The sequence below is a fragment of the Lissotriton vulgaris genome, unplaced genomic scaffold (assembly GCF_964263255.1).
Source record: "Lissotriton vulgaris unplaced genomic scaffold, aLisVul1.2 SCAFFOLD_1719, whole genome shotgun sequence".
NCBI classification, from domain to species: domain Eukaryota; kingdom Metazoa; phylum Chordata; class Amphibia; order Caudata; family Salamandridae; genus Lissotriton; species Lissotriton vulgaris.
In genome coordinates, this window is record NW_028255121.1 from 465,007 (window position 1) to 478,146 (window position 13,140).

The window sequence follows — 13,140 nt, forward strand, 5'->3', positions numbered from 1 at the left end:
GGCACTACAGGACGTCACACAAACCAGATTGGTGAAAACCCCGGAAGTACTGTATACGGGGTGTGGAGACACAGCAGAGGAGAAGGCGGGAGCGGAAGAGACGGAGAGCGGAAGCAGAGTCGAGGAAGGAGACCGAGAGGACCGTACAGAACATCGCGGAGGAGCAGACGGAGGGTCCAAGTCAAGAGGCGAGCCAGGAGGCCAACGACCCTGCGAACCGCTGTGCCACACTCCAGAGGGAGGAGTGTGGCTGTCATAGGTACGGCGGCGTTGGGCAGCCTGGGTGGGAAGACGGATTGCTAGCGAATAGCGTGTATATATCCCTGTTTGTCACTTCCCTTAAAGCAATTCCTACCTTTCCAATACCCTTCTCCTTCCTTGTTTCCCTGCTCAAACCCACCCCTCTCTATGTCTGACATGGAGCACTGTTTGTAGATCGCTTGAATCACCGGGTTTATCCTCACACTCCCTGGGTCCCTTGGTGCAACCCTATTAGAGGACTGTGACCTAACGGCCTACCTTCTTGTTGGTCTTTCTTTGCATGTGGCGAATCCATCGGTATCCGGAGCGAAGGCCCCCTCTTCCTGAGTGAGGAAAACTATAGAAGACCAGCGCCACGGACCCCAGTACCTTTGCCCGGGAAAGACTGACCTTTAGGACCAGAAAGACGTTTATATCAAAGCCCATAAGAACCCTGAAAATAAAACCTTCTTTAAATCCTACACCTGGTGTCACGGTCGTCCCTACTCCCACGCCCACAGTATGATAGTGAGATATTTGTAATTCTTTTAATGAATTATTAGATGTTACTTACTCCCCTACTCCCTTAAATTATTCATCTATTCCTTTTCCAATGATCTAGGAAGCGACATTTTATTGACCAAAGAAATTGGCCTTGTTGCACTCAGTGCTTTAAATGGCACTGTAGGCTGACGCTGTGTCCAGTTAGCTCAGTGGAATTCACTATTTCAAATTGTGCGGATGATATGGACTTACTTGGGGGCTCAGAACTCATCACACTCCTCCGACAGGACCCGGGCAATGCAACACCTGAAAAAGAGAAAAAAACAGCACAACAGTAAAGGAAACTAAAAAGGGTCAAGAAAAGAGAAACACAAAATAGAGGAAAGAGAAAAAAAAGTATATTCCACTTTGACCACATTTTCCAGCACAGGAAACTGTGCAGCAGATGCTTGTGAACCCATAAGTTACATCTAAACACTGTGCCCCCAAGGTCCGCACCAGGGGCGGCTCCACCGGTTGCACCACCCTAAAGCAGGCACTGTGTGCATGTGTCCACACATTTGTACTGTGTCTTTTCCCTGTAAGATAGGCCGGCAATCTGCATCTTATTCACCCTCTTCTTGTTGCTGTACTTGGTCAGAAGCGCCTTGAGACCTGTCGGTGATTTGGCGCGATATAAAACCCAGATACAAATACAAATAGACAAGACAGAAAAGGGCAGCATGGGAGTGCGTAAAGAGAGGGAAGACAGATCCAGAGAGAAAATATGCCAAAAGAACGGACAAAGGGAGGATAGTATAACGTGGTGTTGAGGAGGAGACAAATGTGCCAATAGTTAAGGAACTGCTGGGCAAAACTGACCTAAACGGAACTGACCTTGCACTACAACCCAACATGGTAATTATCAGAAGTTTGATAACAACAAGAATAGTGCACACAGGGAGTCAAATATTGAAGTGAAGAGACAAAAACAAAACAGAGAGCAAGAAAGGGAATAGAGGGGTTGAAACACCTCCGGTAGTCCTGAACCTTTCTTTCACAGATTTTGCTGTGAATGTTCAACAGTCAACAGCCGCATGCGGGACCAGCAATAGCTGTGAAAGGAGGCTGAAGTCAGCCCCTGGCTCCCCCTGGGCTCGTCTAAACTGATTTTCATCATTCAGGTGAGCCAAAACAGATGCAGGAGATGAGAAGGACCCCCCCTGCTTCCCTTTGAGACGCCATTGACACTGCGAGCTACGGGAGGAGGAAGGGGGGAGGCTCCTGTGTGCCCTGCTGCAGGCTCTTTCCTTTGCTTTCTCCTGCCCTCTCCATGTATTTCAGAGAGGCAGAGGCTGTGTATAAGGACATTGTAATGTTGAGAGCAGCGGGCCTAGATCAGGTTGTATAGGCTGCTGGTGCTCCGTTGTCTCCAATGGAGGTCTCAACATTTCAGTGTTCCAAGCTTTGTCTCGTGAAGGATTTATTCCAATGTTCTAGTACTTTGGTCGCTGTCCTATAGGGCTCAAAAGACACTGAACCTCCACATCATCCCTTCAGATAATTTATCAATAAAAAGCGCCAACACATTGATGCCTTGTTGCTTACATTGCTCAGCATTCGAACTCTGCATCAGTTTGAACTTGAACTGAGAGAGCATGGTTTCTATAAATCAAAAAGAGTGTGGTAGATTTATGAAGTGTGGGGAGAATTATGTACAAGGACATTAACATACCTTTGCTAACCAGATTTTTTTGATTTGCAAGTTTCATGATCTGTAAATGGAAAGATGTGCTTATGAAGTGGACTGGGTTGTTAGGGTTTGTTCTCTGAGACTGTGGGTGCACTCTATATTCACAGAGACCTTTTCCAGCAAGCGATCATGGTTCTTGGTGAACCAAAAAATTACTTATTCATTAACCATAGTTGCTTCACAATGGCCTCCAGAGAACAAGAAATTCTTTTGTTTTGTAAGTTCAGGACGGTTATTTGGAAGAAGGGATGAAGTGTGATTGCCGTCTGACACAAAACTATTTCTTTCCTTCCTTTCAAGGTATTCTGGGATGACCAGGCAGTGCTTGTGGCTGCCACCCTTGGAGGAACACAAAATAAAATAACTACCAGGTAAGGATTCCGATAAGTATAAGTTTCCTTTTCCCCTGTTTCTTCTTTCTCTATTCCCTTTCTTGCTCTCTGTTTTGTTTTTGTCTCTTCACTTCAATATTTGACTCCCTGTGTGCACTATTCTTGTTGTTATCAAACTTCTGATAATTACCATGTTGGGTTGTAGTGCAAGGTCAGTTCCGTTTAGGTCAGTTTTGCCCAGCAGTTCCTTAACTATTGGCACATTTGTCTCCTCCTCAACACCACGTTATACTATCCTCCCTTTGTCCGTTCTTTTGGCATATTTTCTCTCTGGATCTGTCTTCCCTCTCTTTACGCACTCCCATGCTGCCCTTTTCTGTCTTGTCTATTTGTATTTGTATCTGGGTTTTATATCGCGCCAAATCACCGACAGGTCTCAAGGCGCTTCTGACCAAGTACAGCAACAAGAAGAGGGTGAATAAGATGCAGATTGCCGGCCTATCTTACAGGGAAAAGACACAGTACAAATGTGTGGACACATGCACACAGTGCCTGCTTTAGGGTGGTGCAACCGGTGGAGCCGCCCCTGGTGCGGACCTTGGGGGCACAGTGTTTAGATGTAACTTATGGGTTCACAAGCATCTGCTGCACAGTTTCCTGTGCTGGAAAATGTGGTCAAAGTGGAATATACTTTTTTTTCTCTTTCCTCTATTTTGTGTTTCTCTTTTCTTGACCCTTTTTAGTTTCCTTTACTGTTGTGCTGTTTTTTTCTCTTTTTCAGGTGTTGCATTGCCCGGGTCCTGTCGGAGGAGTGTGATGAGTTCTGAGCCCCCAAGTAAGTCCATATCATCCGCACAATTTGAAATAGTGAATTCCACTGAGCTAACTGGACACAGCGTCAGCCTACAGTGCCATTTAAAGCACTGAGTGCAACAAGGCCAATTTCTTTGGTCAATAAAATGTCGCTTCCTAGATCATTGGAAAAGGAATAGATGAATAATTTAAGGGAGTAGGGGAGTAAGTAACATCTAATAATTCATTAAAAGAATTACAAATATCTCACTATCATACTGTGGGCGTGGGAGTAGGGACGACCGTGACACCAGGTGTAGGATTTAAAGAAGGTTTTATTTTCAGGGTTCTTATGGGCTTTGATATAAACGTCTTTCTGGTCCTAAAGGTCAGTCTTTCCCGGGCAAAGGTACTGGGGTCCGTGGCGCTGGTCTTCTATAGTTTTCCTCACTCAGGAAGAGGGGGCCTTCGCTCCGGATACCGATGGATTCGCCACATGCAAAGAAAGACCAACAAGAAGGTAGGCCGTTAGGTCACAGTCCTCTAATAGGGTTGCACCAAGGGACCCAGGGAGTGTGAGGATAAACCCGGTGATTCAAGCGATCTACAAACAGTGCTCCATGTCAGACATAGAGAGGGGTGGGTTTGAGCAGGGAAACAAGGAAGGAGAAGGGTATTGGAAAGGTAGGAATTGCTTTAAGGGAAGTGACAAACAGGGATATATACACGCTATTCGCTAGCAATCCGTCTTCCCACCCAGGCTGCCCAACGCCGCCGTACCTATGACAGCCACACTCCTCCCTCTGGAGTGTGGCACAGCGGTTCGCAGGGTCGTTGGCCTCCTGGCTCGCCTCTTGACTTGGACCCTCCGTCTGCTCCTCCGCGATGTTCTGTACGGTCCTCTCGGTCTCCTTCCTCGACTCTGCTTCCGCTCTCCGTCTCTTCCGCTCCCGCCTTCTCCTCTGCTGTGTCTCCACACCCCGTATACAGTACTTCCGGGGTTTTCACCAATCTGGTTTGTGTGACGTCCTGTAGTGCCGGGCCTTCCTCCTTAGATGTCGACGCCCACTTAAAGGAGCCACTCTCTTCGTCCACGCTATCCGTCTCGTTTCCTCCATCCTCCCACTCGTTGGTGTGTGGAGAAGTCAGAAATGTACTGTCAGAAGGGTGCGGGCTCCACCATTCCCGAGGGGTATGTTCTCCTACTCCATCACATTCCTCCCCCCCTAAATTCTCCCGATCGGGGAGAATGGGCATCCTGGAGAGAAAATCGGCATTCCCGTTATCCACCCCCTTCCGATGTACTACCGTGAAGGCAAAAGGTTGGAGGAATAAAAACCAGCGCAGTATTCTGGCGTTTTGGGAACGGTTTCTCTGCATCCACTGAAGGGGTGCGTGATCTGAGTGAAGAACGAAGGCCTTACCTTCCAGGTAGTACCTCAACTTGTCTATTGCCCATCAGATGGCCAGGCACTCTTTTTCTACCGTGGGATATTTCCGTTCCCTTGGGTGGAGCTTTCTGCTTATATAGAGTACGGGATGTTCGGCTCCGTCCTCCCCTTCCTGTGATAACACGGCCCCAATGCCCGTGTCTGAGGCATCTGTGGCTAGGGAAAAGGGTTTACCAAAGTTCGTTGGAATGAGAACCGGGCTCGTGGTAAGGGCTGTCTTTAGGGCCTGGAAGGCTTTCTGGGCCTCCTCTGAGGAAGGGCTCGGAAGGGTGTTCTTTATGTGTTTCTGCAGGAGGTCGGTTAGGGGACTAGAAAGGTCTGCAAAGTTCCTGATGAACCGTCTATAATATCCTATGAGACCTAGGAAGGCTCTCAGTTCCCTTTTCGTGGATGGAAAAGGAGTGTTGGTTATAGCTTTGATTTTTTCCTCCTGGGGGGCTATGACTCCTTCCCCTAGCATGAATCCCAGGTATTTTACTTTAGGGTATGCTGCTCTTGACTTTCTTACATTCACATGGAGTCCGGCTGCTTGTAATATGGTTAGGACGTTGGTTATATGTTTCAAATGGTCCTCCCAAGATGTGCTAAAGATGACTATATCATCAAGATACACCGAACTGTATTTGGTGTGTGGTGCCAGCACCCTGTTCATTAACCGCTGGAAAGTAGCTGGGGCTCCATGCAGCCCAAAAGGGAGAACAGTAAATTCAAAGAGCCCATCCTCAGTCGCAAAGGCTGTTTTGTGTCGGTCCTCCTCCCTGAGAGGTACCTGCCAATACCCCTTGGTCAGGTCAAGGGTGGTTATATATCGGGCGTCCCCTATCCGTTCTATTAGCTCATCCACCCGGGGTATTGGAAATGCATCAAAAGACGACACAGCATTCAGGGCTCGGAAGTCAATACAAAAACGGGTAGACCCATCGGGTTTAGGAACCATAACTATGGGAGATGCCCAGTTACTTTTAGAAGGCCTTATCACCCCTAGCCTGAGCATTTCCTGCACTTGCTTCCTCACGCCTGCCTTTTTGCGGCTGAAATGCGATAGGCCCTCTGTTTCACTACCTGTCCTTCTTTTGTGTGTATCTGGTGTTCAGCCATATGAGTACAACCCGGTGTGTCTGAGAAGATTGGAGAGAAGGGGAGTAAAGTCGTTGTTAACTCCTTTCTTTCTGACTCGGTCAATTCTTCGTTCACTGGAAGATGTTCCAGGGTCGACCCGGTACCACCGGCTGGTAATATTAGATTCGCTGGGTGGGGGTGTTGACCGATCCATTTCTTAAGGAGATTGATGTGGAAGGTCTGTCTCCTATTAGGTGACATTTGTAGGCTGTAGGTGGTACGCCCAAAGGACTCTACCACTTCATAGGGGCCCTTCCACTCGCTCCAAAATTTTTGTGTGGAGGAGGGCAGGAGCACCAAGGCCCAATCCCCTTTTTCTAGGGTCCTCCATTTTTTCCCTTATCATAATACCATCTTTGAGTAGTTTGGGCTTTTTCTAAGTTAGAGTATGCCAAATCCCTTAGTTTTCCCAGTCTAGATCTTAACTGCTGGGTATATTCCAACAGGTTTCTCTGTTCGGCGGCCTCCTCATTTTCCCATGCTTCCCTGGTTATCTCTAAAAGAGAACCCGGTTGGCGGCCGTACAGTAGCTCAAACGGTGAAAATCCCAAACTGCTCTGTACCTTTGCTCTCACCACATATAGTGCTAAGGGTAGCATTCTGTCCCAGTCCTTGTTTTCGGCAGTTAACAACTTTTTAAGGGTTGTTTTTAATGTCCTGTTATACCTCTCAACGAGGCCATCTGTCTGGGGATGGTAGGCGGACGTTCGGATGTGATGGAGGTCAAGCATCTTACATGCCTCTCTCATCATCCGGGAAACAAAGGGTGTCCCCTGGTCCGTTAGGATTTCTCGTGGAAACCCCACCCTTGAGAATAGCTCTACCAGTTTGTCTGCTACGTTCTTGGTAGTCGGGGCACTGAGGGCAAAGGCCTCTGGGAACCTTGTATTGTAGTCAACCACCACGAGGGCATATGTATGTCCCCGTGATGTGCGGGGTAAGGGACCAATTAAGTCCATCCCCACCCTGTCCCACGGGTTTCCTTTGATTGGTAGCGGCTGTAGGGGTACCGCTGGCGGTCGGGTTAGGTTCTTTTTTTGGCACACCTCGCATTGTCTACAGTAATTTTCTGCCTCTCTATATATACCTGGCCAATAAAAGAGCCACAATATATTCTGTGTTGTTTTCTCACTTCCACTATGCCCAGCGGTTAGGTGGGTGTGGGCGTAGAAAAGAATCTGCTCCCTGAAATCCTTTGGTACCACTAGTTGGGTTGGCTCTCCTTCCTTCCCTTCTCTATAGAGTAGGTCATTGTCTATCCTGAACCTGGGGTATCCCTGGGTTGGAGAGGCTTGAGAGAGATGAGCTGCCTCCCATGCATTTAATAGGGAGGGGTCATTGGCCTGTGCAAATTTTAACCCCCTGTCTATCACCCAGGGTTCTATGGACAGGTAAGCTCCTGCAGGGCGGTCCTTTAACTCCCTTTTAAACAAAGACAGGAAATCTGGGTTATCCACGCCTATAATCAACTCCTCTGGTAAGGACCGGACCACCCCCACTTTCACTGAGCAGGGTTCTCTACCTATCGGGTGCAGGGTTATCTGGGTCATAGGGTAAGGTTTGACGTCGCCATGGACACACCTAATGTGGACGGTACCTTCGTGGCCTATCTGGGTGGGGTGTAACAGCTGTTCCTGGACGACTGACTGTCGACATCCTGAATCAAGTAAGGCTTTCACTAGTTTCTTATTTACTCGTACCCTTACGTAAAAGTATGGGCCCATTTCGGCGGTGTACATAATGGCCCGGGCAATATATCCGACCTCCATGGGTTCTTCCGGGGGTCTTGTTGGGGGCACATTCTGGCTATGTGACCCCACTCTCCGCATTCGAAGCACTGTGGCCCCTTCATTTTTTTTTTTTTTTTTTTTTTTTGAAGACGTTTATTATTGTTCAAAAAGTGCAGTACATATAGCAAAGCCTACAACCCTGTGGGCCGGCTGCAAGAAGTCGGTGTATCGTTGGGGCATAGGGTTACAGGGGAAGGCATTGTGCAGTGTTTTGTTCGTTGTCTGGCGTGCCATGTCACGGGTAATTTACGAATAACCTTCGCGTTCAGCACACAATCATCTCTATAATTGACGTCTCATTTTACATTTTTTCTATAATTCAACCATTAACTCTTCAACAAAGAACAGGGCTATTCACATCGGCATGTCCCAGTGTGTCTGTGGTAACAGTGCTGCGCCATGTCCCATCGGTACGTACAGCACCGATGTCCCTTCAATCTGTTAGGTATGCACTGGGAGCGCGTCAGTGGAGTGGGGGATCTATGGCGCGCTTGTGCAGTTAGCTGTGAAGCTGGTGGGGAACAGACTCGGTGAGCGGTGGTGTCCCACCAACTGTCGGCTCAGTGTGCGGCGTGTGTGGCAATCATATGGGTCGCCCCTGTTGCATTTTCGGTGGGTGTCGCCCGCTCCCGGGTTCCTTGCCGAGCGTTCAGTCAGTGGCACCTGTCTGTCGCTGTGTGATGGTGGGTATACTTGCAGCTGGGAAGAACAGGAGTGCGAAACCGTAAACATGGGAGTGTGGAGGGGGCGACGGAAATAGGGGAGGGGGGGGAGTGTACTCATGGGGGCTGTGTCGAGGCTGTGGTGCTGAGAGCAAGGGTTGGGTCAGTGTGTGGTAGAGAGCCCTCGTGTGTGTGGCTGGTTGTGTCCGCAGCTTGTGTGTCGGGGGGTGAGTGTTGCTCTCAGGGGAGGGGGGGTGAGCGCGGCGCGCAGCCCTGCCTATGGTGTTGTCGCTCCTGGGGCGCCTGCCCGTCTCAGCTGTCTCTGCGTGAGCCCCCTGGCCTCGCCCTCCTCCTGTAGGGACCCCAGGATGTCATCCCAGATGTGTGCGATCGGGAACTGTCTCAAACCCGCTATCTCCTCTCCGCGCATCGCCGTGCCCTCTGCTCTGGCCCAATTAGTGAAGGATGTATACCAGTGTGCGGGAGTTGGCGGTTCTCTTCTTTTCCAGTGCCTAGTGAGCAGGCGCTTGGCCGTGATAAGGCCTAGGTCCCAGAACCGGGCTTGCGTTTTATTTTGTTTAGTCCTTTTGTATAACCCAAGAACGCATGCCTCCCATGTGTTAGGTAGTCCCGGGCCTGTGCTGGGTGTCAGGAGTGATGTCACCTCCCCCCAGTATGTGGACAGAGTTGGGCAGCTCCAAAGCATATGCAGGATGTCCGCACCCAGCAAGTCGCATCTGGGACAGGCGGCGGTGTCAGTCGTAAAGTATTTATTTATTCTGTCTGGCGATAGATACGCCTGGTGCAGGATATACAGCTGAATGGTGCAGTTACGTGGGACGTTCACAGGGCTGGCCAGGACCAGTTTCCATTCTTTATCTGTCCAATCCCTCCCTCGGTGGGCTGCCCATTTGTCCCTAATCGGTTGTGTGGGCCTCTGGGTGTGTATGAGGAGTACCTGCGCCAGCCAGTGTGTAATATGTGAGCCTCTGCCCATAACATGCAGGTATTGGATTAAGTGATGGAGCGGTGGCTCCTCTTGGATATCCCCCCAGGACTCCGTATATGTCCTCACCACTGACGCGTGGAGCAGGAATTGCCCTGCCGGCAGGCCTGTGCCCTCCGATAGCTCCGCAAAAGGAAGCAGGGCCCCGTCCGCGTATAGGTCGCCCATTGTCTCCACTCCGGCGGCAATCCAGGGTTCCATGTTGCGTGGTGTCACCATCCCATTCCTCCGGGGGGTACCCAGCAGGGGCATACGGCCTAACATTCTTTGTCAGCTTCAAGCAGCGAATGAAGCATTTTCGGGCTACGGCCATGTGCAGGGGCAGAGGGCGAGGTCCCTTGGTCAGTGGATGAAACAGGGCGCACACCTGTGGGTGTGTCCATTGGTAGTCCGCGTTGGCGGTGTCGTCGAGGTGTGAGTTGCTGAGCCAGTACGTCACCCATTGCAGCTGCGCTGCCAGGTAGTACAACTCCATATTGGGGACCGCCAGTTCGCGGAAGATCCTTGTGGGGACATACAGTGGGATATTCGCAAAGTGGTAGAGTAGCCTGGGTAGCGCTATCATTTTAGACAGCGCGATCCGGCTGGGCACATTCAATGGCAAGGTCTTCCAGAAGTTCATCTGGGCCCTCAGCGAGGACACGGCGCGCACCAGGTTGCCCTCCAGTATGTTCTGCGGGTCTCTGTAAATGTGTAGCCCGAGGTACTTGAACGTAGTCGGGTACCAGGTAAGCCGGGCGCCACCAAGGTGCACCTCACATTCCTCCAGGTCTGGGCTGAAGGCGTATACTCCGGACTTGGTCCAATTGACCCTGAGGCCCGACACCTCCTCGAAGGTCCGGAATATGTCCGACAGTGTTGCGGGCACCGCGGTGAGGTCTCGCACATAGAGTAATAGGTCATCCGCGTACAGCGAGACCGTGTGCACCCCGTCAGCCAGCGGGATCCCCCATTCCACTCCCTTGTCCCGCAGTAGAGCTGCCAGGGGTTCGATGGCCAGGGAGAAGAGAAGGGGTGACAGGGGGCAGCCTTGTCTGGTGCCCCTGCGTACCCGCACCGTCTCTGACAGCAGCCTGCCCATCCGCACGCAGACGCTAGGTCTCTGGTAAAGCAGCCCGACCATGTCCACGAAGGCATCCCTTACGCCAAGTTTGTCCAACACCGCTCCTAAGAACGGCCACTCCACCGAGTCGAAGGCCTTCTCTAGGTCTAAGACGAGGCACCCCGATCTCGGCCAGTGTATTGTGGCCGCTTCCTGGACTCGGAAGAGGCGTCGCAAGTTACGGGAAGTGCTCCTCGCCGGCATGAACCCGTTTTGGTCTGTATGTACCTGGGCCGGGACCTCCAGGGTCAGGCGGCGGGCCAGCAGGGAGGTGAAGATTTTGTAGTCCGTGTTCAACATGGCTAAAGGCCTGTAGGACCCCATGCACGTGCCATCCCTACCTGGCTTCAACAGCGAAACCAGGTTCGCCTCGTTTAGTGAGTCTGGGAGCGCTGAGTCCTCGATCGCATGTGCATATAGCTTGAGCATCTCCGGGATCAGTGTGTCCGAGCAGGCCTTGAAGAACTCGGCAGGTAGGCCATCAGGGCCGGGAGACTTGCCATTGGACAATGCGAAGATGGCCTCTCGCATTTCCTCTTGGGTGAATGGTCCCCCTAGATCCCCCTGTTGCGCGTTCGTCAGGGAAGGCAGTTGAATGTCTGCAAGGAAATCTGCAATGGTGGCCGCGGAGATCCTCAGTTGTGACTTGTACAGGGCCTGGTAGTGCCCCACAAACGCCTGATGTATCTTGCTTTGTGTGTACACTATCTCCCCTCCAGCTCTCCGGATAGCGGATACCGGTTCCGTGCGGGACTCTTGTTTGACCAGCCAAGCCAGTAGTCTCCCCGGCTTGTCGCTGTGTTGGTGCACCCGCGCGGAGTGGGCCGCGAAATTAACGTGCCTAAGTCTTTCTAGTAGCGCCGCATGTTCCTCACGGGCCCCCCGCAGCCGGTCACCCGCGCCGGCCACCGCCTCCCGCTCCCAACGGAGTAAGTCCGCCTCCACCCTGCATAGGTCCGCCTCTAATTTCTTCTGTATGCTCCCTTGTGTGCCCAGGCAGTGACCCCGTATCACCACTTTGAAGGCATCCCATTCCACGCTCGGAGAGGACGCTGTGCCCGAGTTGTCGGTGAAGTATTGTGCTACTCGGGCCTGCATGGCGTCTCTAAAGGGGGCGTCGAGTAGCAGAGCGGGTTGTAACCGCCATGTGGGGATGGGTGGGTGCGGGCGTTCCCAAGCTACTGCCAACGTGTGTGGGTTGTGGTCTGAATGTGTCCGGCCGAGGTATTGTGACTCAGTAATGTGCGGTAGCATTTCCGTTGTCACCATGTATCTGTCTAGGCGGACATGTAGCGCGTGTGCCCCCGAGTAGTATGAGTATACCCTGGTGTCTGGGTTGTGCGCGCGCCATGCATCTTTGAGGTCCCACTGCGTCGCCCATCTCGTGAGTGCCTTTGCAGCCCCTAAGGATGTGGAATCTGGCCTGGGCGGGGTCGAACGGTCCAGTACAGGGTCTAGCACTGTGTTGTAGTCACCTCCCAGTACCCAGGGGACACCGTGCCAGGGCGCCAGTTTTTCCGAAAGGTGTGTCAGGAAGCTTCCCTGGTCTGTGTTTGGAGAGTAAACGGACGCCAGGACTACTGGCTGCCCGTCCATCCGACCCTTCACTAGTACATATCTCCCCCCCTGGTCCGTGAGCACTTCCGACATTGTGAAGGGGGTGCCCGGCCTGACCCACAGTAGCGTCCCACGGGCAAACGAGGAGTATTCAGTGGCGTATAACTGACCCCTCCACCTGCGCCGTAGTGCAGCCACGTCCGCTCCACATAGGTGTGTCTCCTGCAGGAGTGCGATCTGTACTTGCTGCCTTTTCAGGTAGGAATATATTTGGTATCTGCGCGCGGGTGTGCGCATGCCCCTGATATTCCAAGTGCATATCTTAATCGAAGTCATAGTAGCGGTGTGTACTCCTCCCCATCTTTCTTACAAACAGCAGCTCCACTAGGGGCTCTCCCATCGCTATTCTCAGCATGCCCGTCTCCACCCCCCGTAGTACACTTAGCATTGTTCAGGTAGACATTAGGTAGGGGAAAAACAATGAACAACAGTAACCAACTGTGGGTGAGTCCCACTAAAATACCAAAGGGGCAGTGGCGAAACGGGCCACCGTCCATAATCTCAATTGAGAGGGACAACCGTTCCAGTCTAAGGGGCAGTGCGCATAAGCACAGTTGAGGCCAAGAGGATGTTAAGTCGATTAAAGGGATTCCAGTTCCATCCCCGAGCCTCAAGTTGCAAGCCGTTGCTGGCCACCGGCTGTGGTCCGGCACACGACGCCGTTCTGTTCATGCGGGGCCCCGCTTGTGCGAGTCCCGGCCATTGGGGGGGAAGGGTTGTGGTACTGTGCGGGCTCTCGGCCCCAGTCAGGAAGGGCACCCCTCCCCCCCCGGGCCGTATCTGCAGACGGCCA

The 13,140-nt window shown here is 51.8% G+C and overlaps 1 protein-coding gene and 1 pseudogene across 1 annotated transcript in view; one reads left to right on the forward strand and one right to left on the reverse strand.

Annotated features, from left to right (window-relative positions):
• Nucleotides 1-1,027, reverse strand: part of LOC147659233 (uncharacterized) — a 32,183-nt pseudogene extending 31,156 nt beyond the window's left edge.
• A 1,768-nt stretch (nucleotides 1,028-2,795) lies between these two features.
• The window catches only part of LOC147659234 (uncharacterized), a 32,997-nt gene continuing 22,652 nt past the window's right edge, over nucleotides 2,796-13,140 (forward strand). The window contains exons 1-2 of the mRNA XM_086951868.1: nucleotides 2,796-2,847; nucleotides 3,590-3,643. The gene's annotated coding sequence lies outside the window, so the exon portion shown is untranslated. The remainder of the gene's footprint in view (nucleotides 2,848-3,589; nucleotides 3,644-13,140) is intronic.